This window comes from Nicotiana sylvestris, unplaced genomic scaffold (genome assembly GCF_000393655.2).
Source record: "Nicotiana sylvestris unplaced genomic scaffold, ASM39365v2 Un00009, whole genome shotgun sequence".
NCBI lineage: Eukaryota > Viridiplantae > Streptophyta > Magnoliopsida > Solanales > Solanaceae > Nicotiana > Nicotiana sylvestris.
The window spans coordinates 124385-134017 of record NW_027184345.1 but is presented as its reverse complement, the minus strand read 5'-3'; positions in this window follow the sequence as shown (position 1 = coordinate 134017).

Genomic DNA, 9633 nt, shown 5'->3' with positions numbered 1-9633 from the left:
GTTCTTATATGCTTTTCTACTATGTCCTGCTATTTTCTTCTACTATGTTCTGGTATGTTTCGCCTACTGTATTCTTCTATCGTGTTCTTAAGTGTTCTTACTAGTTTTTCTTCTATTGAACTTTGTGTAAGTTTCTTTTAAAAGGATCTTCTTAAGCATGCTCTCTTCTACTATTCTTATCAGTCTTTTCTCATCATGTTTTGAATTTGTTTCTTTACTCAGTTTGCCTTGAACCCCTCTATTGTATTTACATGTTATTCATGAGTTCTGTTGCTGGAAGAAGCATGTTAGAAGTTTCAGATTCTTTTCTGAAACCTCTAAACATGTTTCGATTCGACTACTTGCCTCCTCATCTCTGTACTTGATTCAAGGTGTAAACCCTAGAATTTGGCGGTTCTGCCGATATTTGATTGAAATTGAGTTTTATTTTAGAACCCTTAACTCTTTCAAACCGACTTTGAGTGTTTGAACCGAGTTTGGACATCCGTGTTTGCATATGATTCTGACCTTTGGCAAAATTCTTCTAAAACGCTTTCTTCACTGGATCTTTCTATTGAGTTTGCAATGACACCACAGTCTTTTTCATGCCTAACATGTTCGCATGCTCCTTATATATGATGAATTTCCCTCTAAAATGGTTTTCAAATTCGCAATTAGTGCAAACTTCCTTCCAAATATAGCTTGATTGATTTCTTTCCATCTTTTACTTACTTGACTTATGTATGACCCTTCTTTATCTTTTTTGACTTGGTTCATTCATACCAAATCTCAGACCTTGTGATTTACTAGCTGTCAATTTACTCCCTTACCTTATTTGCACAAACTGTGTACTGTCAAAACTCTGTCCTTAAATAACCTTTATGTATTTGCCCTCAAATATACGCTTTACACAAAGTGTTTATTCAATTCCTTTCCTTAAATGGTTTTACTCGTTTTGAATCTGAATCCCTTAATTAAGGGAAGCCTTGTGTAACTGCTTGACAATCAGTTTTCAAACTATTTTCTTACCTTATTTCTGTCTGCCTTCAACACTATAAAAGGCACGACCCTTTTCACAAAACACACACTTCAGACTTCACAATTTCACAATCTCTTATAAACTCACACTTATAGTATTCTGTCATTCTGTTTGCACTTTGGCTTTTAGAAGACTACTGCTTTTCCTACTTATTTCCTCGAAACTAGTATGTCCTAATTTATGTTTCAGCATCACCCCAATGTGTTTACTTAGAGTCTTTGTATCCATGTCTACTTTATTGTTTTCTGTAGTGTTCGACATTTAGCTTAGTATGCCTCTATTCTACTGCCTATTTCTGTTGTGAATCTTTGCTCCCTATCCCATTACCCCTATATGTTTGTAAATGGTGGCTTAGGGCATGGCAATATGAGTTGTTGTCCATGAACTGATCTTTGAACCAATGGGGTCTTAACCTCTAAACAGGCTGGAGGGTGTGCCAGCATATCCCATTGCTGGGTATGCCCATCAGTCTGCTCTTCTTGTGCTCTCGCAACCCTCCATTCCCTATATCCCTATGTGTATTGTTGCCCTTCCTTTTTCCCCTTTTATATTTATGCACTTGCACTCTCTCCTAATCTCTATGTTCTGCCCCCCTCTTGTGAGCCTTGCGTTGGGACCTTGAGTTCCCTATGAACTTGGACACTTGAGGGTTGGCCCTTCCACACTGCACTTTGGCTTAATATGACGATACATCTAGATGTAAGCACTGCCTAGAGTTCTTATGAAACTCTCAGGGAACTCTAACACACCCAAGTGGTAGAAAGGCTTTAAAACATAATCTTTGGATTTGGTTTACTTCATACTTCAGACAGGAAGTCTGAATCAGGCTCTCCTTTGTTGTAGTTTCTTTACTTTAATTCTTCTGTACTGTAATAACTTTGTAATAAACTATTAGGGATGGCTAGTGAAAAAAGGAGGGAATAACTATGTATGTAAAAGGGGTAGATATCCTGCTCATAGGGAATTTGTGATCTCTACATATCACATAAATATCATGCCTATCGGAATTCTGCACTTTCGTATGTAGATACTATGCCTATAAGGAATTCTGCACCCATATAGATATCTTGCCTATAGTTTTCTGAAATTCTGCATTCATATGGATATCCTGCCTATAGTTAAATTTCTACATCTCTCATATAGATACCATGCTCATAGTTAAATGGAAATCCGAATCCTGCATATGCATCTGTCACTAGGCAAACCTGTTTATAGGGCTTAAATAACTAACTGCATCTAGGTATCATGTTCATAGGCTTAAACAAAGTACAACATTTAGATGCCATGCCTATAGGATTTCTGCATTCTTGCTATGTCAGTAAAAGTGTCCAAAATCGACAACACATAAAAAGCATGCCTATAGGAGCTTTAATCAAATTTGAGACGCTTCATTTGCTTATAAGTCTAAAACCAGTTACAATGACTTGAGCTCTTTTGCTAAAACCTTCCTGTCTTTAATAATAGACGATTGTTTTTAAATGAGTATGTATTTATGTTTACTTCATTGTTTCTGGAATCAGTAGATATCATACCTATAGGGTTTTCGTCTAACACTTAGGCAAGCCATAGGGTGAAGATTTATAAACTGAATCAGATTTTATATGCTACAACCAGCAAGCAGGCCTGATTCGAGCTTCTTATCTGAACTATGTAATAAATCAGTCTACCTCAACCTTTTAAGTTTTAATTAGACCTTAAACGGTACATGCAAGTCATGCTACATTATGTGCTTTTTTTGGTTTAAAGGAGGTCTGTTTGAGCCCTTTTATTTATTTATATGCTTTCCCTAAACTTTCTACATGTGTTTTGTTTGTCGCCTTAGTATTTTACCTTTTGAAGCCACAAATAAGCCCAATAACTCCTCCCTCTAAGATTAGTAGTCCCAAGTGCTTCTGAGGCTGATAAGATTGGGGCAGGTAATACCAAGCAATAAGTAAACGAGACCATTCCGCACTTTAATACCTTAATAGGGTGGGAAAGGGTAGATATGGATATGATGACCACGCAATAACATCACGTGTAGCCCCTCATTGAGGAGTGATTACTGGATGTTGTGATGCTGTGTGGGTTTATCCATATTATTAATAAACCTAGGACCCCCCTTTCCTTTGTTTCTTTTAAATCTTTTTAAACCATTTCTTTTAATAAAATCAACTCTGTTAGTTCCTTTTTCTTACTTTTGTTTATTTGTAACCATTACGTGAAAATCCCCTCTTATTTGAAGCATTTATTTGCCTATGTGTTATTTGCACAAAAGTCACCATAATAGCTTGGCGGGGAACCACACTAGTGGATCTTGAGGGGTGCCTAACACCTTCCCCTTGAGATAATTTTGAACCCTTACCCAATCTCTGGTTGTTCAAATCAAACCTTCCTTAGTGTCCTAATGCACTCAAATTATTAGGTGGCGACTCTTCAAACCCAATTGCCGAAAGGGAACGAGTTGTCCTCACAAATGTCATAAATCCGATTTCGCGAGAAAAAGACGGCGCGAAAGTAGGCAGAACCCTCTTCTCTTTTGTGGACGGATGTCGACGTATCATTCATGGCTATGATAAAATGATAAGGGGGAAGTATGAATTTGAGCAAATATTTTGAGTTGGAATAACGGGAGAACCTGCATAGAGCACTAGGTCCTGTGGTTACTCAAAGTAGCGGAATCTCCACTTGAGAGGCAAATGACTGAATATATATGGGCAAGGCAGCGGTTGCTCGCCTATCTAGAGGGCCAATTAATTCTGGTCGCGTTGACATCACTCTTTTCCTAGGGAAATGTACTGATAGGACCACCCCGGGGCCCCTTTACTAGATTAATCGAATGTTACTATCCAGCGAAATCCGACAAGCAATGAGGCCTCGAGGGCTCCTCACTGTCACTACCACCAGCCCTAAAGAATCTACCAATCTAACTTCGGAACATGACCCAATTTAGGGGTCCCAGTCGCTTCGAATACAGTTTTCAAAGAATTAACACCAAAAGTCGAAGGTTAATTCTGCTCAAGCAGCGAGGTAAAAAGAACAAAAAGTCAGAGAGAATAAAAACCCTTTCTTTTCATTACCAAAAATATATTTACAAGAGACGTCTTTACAGGACTCACTCCCCCGGGGGTACATGCACAGAAAATTGGGGGCAATAACGACACAAGGCCTACTCTCCATCACCACTATCCTCCAAACCATCTCCGGGATCCTCGTTTGGGATGATCGAAAGCGCCAACTTTCTCTCCAGCTCTCGGGCCTCCTCAATTTCAACTGACAAATCGACGCCTCCGGCCTAGATCTCCTCCAATGTTTTTCTCCTCGCCTTCGACCCAGCATGTTCGATTGCCCGAGTCAGCTTCTGCTCAGCCTTTATAGATACATCACATGCTATTTAATGTGTTGTGGTTGCGTCCTTCAGGTAAGTGGCTACGTTTCTCTCGATCTCAGACTTGGCCGCAACCAGCTCAGCTGTCTCCTTTCGAGCATCCTTAAGAAGATCACGGGTCAATGCCAACTCCAAGATCACTGCCTTATTTCATTTCCTCATCCCGAGGACCTGCACATTCAGTCGGCCAATTCTTGAGTCATTTTTCTCTAACTACAAAAAGATTAGTAACCCCGCTAGTATCAAATTATGGGAACAAAGGAGAGACTCATACATAACAAAATACATGCTCGACAAGGGTAGCGTTTTCTCAGAGTGCTCCCTACAAAGTAGCCTGGAGTTTGCCTGACTCTTTCTCCTTCTGGACGGAACGGGCCTCCTGTCGACGCCCCCTTTTTCTATTGGGTCGAAATCGGGTACACGACATTGGGAGGACAACTCTATTCCCTTTCGAGAATTGGGTTTAGAAGTTGAAGAGTTGCCACCTAATGATTATAGTGCATTAGGACACTTTAAGAAGGTTTGAGTTGGAAAACCATAGTTCGGGTAAGGGCTAGAAATTATCTCGAGGGGAAGGTGTTAGGCACCCCTCAAGATCTACTAGTGTGGTCCCGGCCATGTTACAATTGTGACTTTACAAATAAACAATCAAGGCTCAAATAAGGACTCGCATATAACATTGCAATTAGGTTGAAACTTATGAAAATAAGTAGAAATATAGCAATGATTTGAAAAGTTTAAACAATTCTAAAGGAAGCAAATAGAGAAAAGGGGTCATAGGTTTGTGATTAATATGGATCACATCAATGCAATATCCAACAATCACTCCTCAGAAGAGGGGTCGCACGTGATATTAGCGTACTGGTCATCATATCCATATTTTACCCTTCCCACCCCATTAAGGTATTAAAGAGGGGAAAGTTTTGTTACTTATTGCATGTTAGTACCCGTCCCAATCCTATCAGTCTCGGAGGCATTTAGGACTACTAATCCTAAAGGGAAAGGGATTTGGAGCCTTTTTAGAGTTTCAAAGGACAAAATACTAAGGCGTCAATCAAAACACATAATACAAGTAGAAGTGGGGGCAGATAAGCAAGTAAGACTCAAGTAAACCTCCTTAAATTAGATAAGCGATAGAGTTTAGTATGTCTTGCATGTACTGGTTAGGTCTTTAAAATTAAAGAGATAAGTGGACTGATTCAACACATACCTTAAGATATGAAGTCCGCATTAGGCTCACTCTGATGTAATTGTCAAATACTAAGCCACTTTAATTAGTCAACTTTACCTTAAGTGTGGGATAAAACTACTAATTGTAAAGGAGTTGCAGAATGAGATAAGTTTCAGAAAGTATTGCAGACTTAATACAAAGAAAATGGTTTAAAGCGAGTTTCAGAAAACATACTTGTTTAAGAAAAAGAGTTGCCGAATTTTAATGAAAGAACTGAATTGCAAACTGTTTCAAAGGGTTTATCAGATAAGTATAAAGAAGTGAATTCAGATTGATTAGAAAAAATGCTCGTCAAATTAGCAGGAAAGCGATAATTTTTCAGAAAATATGCACTGTTTTGAGAATATTTATCAATAAAGAAAAGATGCACTGATTTGGTTGCAAGAAATGTTTTAAGGGTTCAGAAAACATGCAGAAAGTCGCTTATTTTAGCAAAAAGGGTCAGTACTATTTTAGACGAGTGAAACAATTTTGATTTCAAGTGCCTATAGGCATGATCTTTACGAGTTACTAATTTAAAGTGTTGAAAAGTTGTTCGTAGTCGGAACAGTGTGAAGATGGCCTCCGAATAAAAATATGATGTTTCCGTTAGCTATGTTAGGTGATTTTGGGGTTAGGAGCGTGATCGGAATGTGTTTTGGAGGTCCATAGCTAATTTAGGCTTGAAATGCCGAAAGTTGAATTTTTGAAGTTTTCGGTCAGATTGTGAGATTTTGATCCGAGGGTTGGAATGGAATTTTGGAAGTTGGAGTAGCTCTGTAGTGTTTAATGTGACGTGTATGCAACATTTCAGGTTATTCGGATGAGGTTTGATAGATGTTTTGATCGAAAATCTGTTTTTAGAGTTTTTGAAATTCTTAAGGTTGAATCCGATGAAACATAGGTGTTTTGATGTTGTTTTCAGCGTTCCGAAGGTTGGAACAAGTTTGAATGATGTTATGGGATATATTTCGTAGGTTTGATTGAGGTCCTGGGGGCATCAGGTGTGTTTAGGAGTCTCAACGGATCATTTTTGGAACTTGTTGAATTGCTGAACTGCTGGTATCTGGTTTCCTTCTTTGCGATCGCAGCCTTCCCTCCGCGATCACATAGTGTAATTTCTAAAGGGTCCCTAAGTTCTTCTTTGTTATCGCGTTACTTGACTCGACATCGCGGAAGTCATCCTCTTCCTCCATCGCGTTCGCAATTGCTCTTCTGCGTTCGCATAGTAGAACTGGGAGCTGGTGGTTCATTGCCATTTACTCTTCGCGTTCGCGTAGCCTTAACCACGAACGCATAAGCTGTTTTTCCCCTCTTCCGCGATCGCATACCACTGGTTGCGTTCGTATAGGCCAACCCAGGAGCCCTTCATTTTTCCTCTTCTGCGATCACATGTTTCATGTCGCGATCACGTATGCCATTTCCGGAGCCTTTAACGTTTACTCATCATGATCACATCCCTTTTCTTGCGATCACAATGAACAACATCTGGGTAGAAACATTAAAATCCCAATTCGATGGTTTAAGCTTATTTTCATATTTTGGACTTGGGAGCTCGGGAGATCATGATTTTTGAAGGGATTTTCACCTAGGCGACTTAGGTAGGTGATTCTTACTCGGTTTAGATTAATTTCCATGAATCTTCACTTAAATTGATCTTTTGATTTTTGAATTTTGGTAGAAATTGGGGGAAAAGTTCCTAGGCCTAGAGATTGAGTTTGATTGGGTTTTTGACATCCGATTTGAGAGATTATTATATGGTTAGACTCGTGTGAGTGTGAGAATTCTGAAATTATAAATTTTACCCAATTCCAAGATGTGGGCCCTAGGGACATTTTGGTCATTTTACATGATATCGCGTATTAGCTTAGAATTTAATTGTAGAATCAACTTCTTGAAGTATTATTTACATTATGAATTGGAATTGAATAGATTTGGGCCATTTGGAGTCGGATACTCATGGCAAGAACGTGGTTTCTAGTTTATTTTGAGTCGGTTCGAGGTAAGTGGCTTCTCTAACCTTGTGTGGGGGACATTCCCCTTAGGATAGATATGTTTTGTAACTGAATTGCCCTGTGCGTGAGGTGAGAAGCGCGTACTTGTGCAAATTTTTGGAAATCCGATTTTCTTAAAGTATTTATTAGAATGTTTCCTTTCCTGCTTTATTATACTTGTAAAATTTGGCATGTTGGTAGTTAGAAAAGCATGTTTAGTTGACTTAAATTGCATATTTGCTTAAATTGCCTTGATTGCACTACGTGAATCGTGTTAGGCTAGAATTACTTATTTCCTTGATATGAAGTTTCATTTCTGAATATCTTCTTGTTGTTGCTGTCTATTTACATTGGGACTACGGAATGTGGGATTTCGGTAGCTCCCCCCTTGTCTGTTTACTTTGGGACTATGGGTTAGATTTTCAGTAGATCCCCCTACTTATTTACTTTAGGACTACGGGTTAGATTCCCGGTAGATCCCCTTGCATAGTTATATGGAACTACGACAATGTACCTGGTAGATTCCCCAGTACTAGGTATTTACATTTGGGACTACGGAACGGAATTCCGGTATATCCCGGCACACTATAAGTTGGGCTACGGGACGGTATTCCGAGAGATCCTTCGGACATATATATATATGATGGAATACAAGACGGTATCCCGGGAGATCCACCATACATGTAAGGATGGGACTACATGACGGTATCCTGGGAGATCCCCGATTGTTACTATCGGTGCTGAGTTGTATTTCCTTTCCATGTTTACCTTGTTTTGTATGGTTGTTGTTGTTGTTCTGTTCATCCTGTGTTATTTTGCTGTTGTACTTATTTATATTGTTCCGTTCTATATTGTTAACCTTTATATTTTATTTAATTTCAGTAGGGACCTAACCTTCCTCGTCAATACCCAACCGAGGTTAGGCTTGGCACTTACTGAGTACCGTTGTGGTGTACTCATGCCTCTTCTGCGCATGTTTTTCACATGCAGATCCAGGTACCGCTGATCAGGCCTACTATCATTGAGGGAGACGACTGCGTAGCGACTCCGAGATACATCTGCCACGTCCGTAGACCAAGGAGTCCCTTTCGATTCCTGCCTTTAGTATTTAGCCCTTCTGTACTTTTCTATTCTTTATTAGAAATTCTGGAGTTAGAGAAATGTAGTATTTATTTCTTAGCTTGTGATTCATGGGTTTCTAGGTCTTGGATATATGTATAGTATTGAGAGTTAAATATGGTGTATGCCGAGCTTCACATTCATACACTGTTACTGCTTTATTTATGTTTTAAGTTGTTTACTTCCGCAAGTTTTAGTTTTCGATTGCAAATTAGGCTTACCTAGTCGTAGAGACTAGGTGCCATCACGTTGGTTCATGGAGGGCGAACCAAGGTCATGACAAGTTGGTATCAGAGCTCTAGGTTCATAGGAGTCATGGATCAGAAGCCGATTTATTAGAGTCTCGCTGATCGGTGCGGAGACGTCTGTACTTATCTACAAAAGGCTATGTAACTATTAGGAAAATTCCATTTCATTGATTTTCTTGTCGTGCTATATTTTGACATCACCATTCTAAACTTTTGTCTTCTATTCTCTCACAAATGGTGAGGACACGTGCTACCCGAGATGGTCAGGCACCCGCGCCCCCTACAGCCGTCAAAGGCCGGGGCCAAGGTCGAGGTAGAGGCCGAGGACACGCACGTGGTGTAGCCAGAGCACCTGCACGAGCTGCTGCCGAGGTACCACCAGCGTATCCAGCCGGAGTCCAGGCACCTGACATACCTACTACTACCACCATGCCAGCACTCAGTAGAGTCTGGCACAGTTTATGAGCATATACACCAATCTGGCTCAGGCAGGGTTGCTTCCTCTTGCTGCCGCTACATCCCAAGCCAGGAGAGGAGCACAGACTCCCGCCACCCGCACTCTTGAGCAGTGAGTGCATGTTGAGCAGGTCGTTGAGATTATTCCTACACCGCCTGCAGTGCCGGTTCAACACGAGGACAGGGCAGCTGCTTCCGAGGATGAGCAGCTGAGGCTTTAG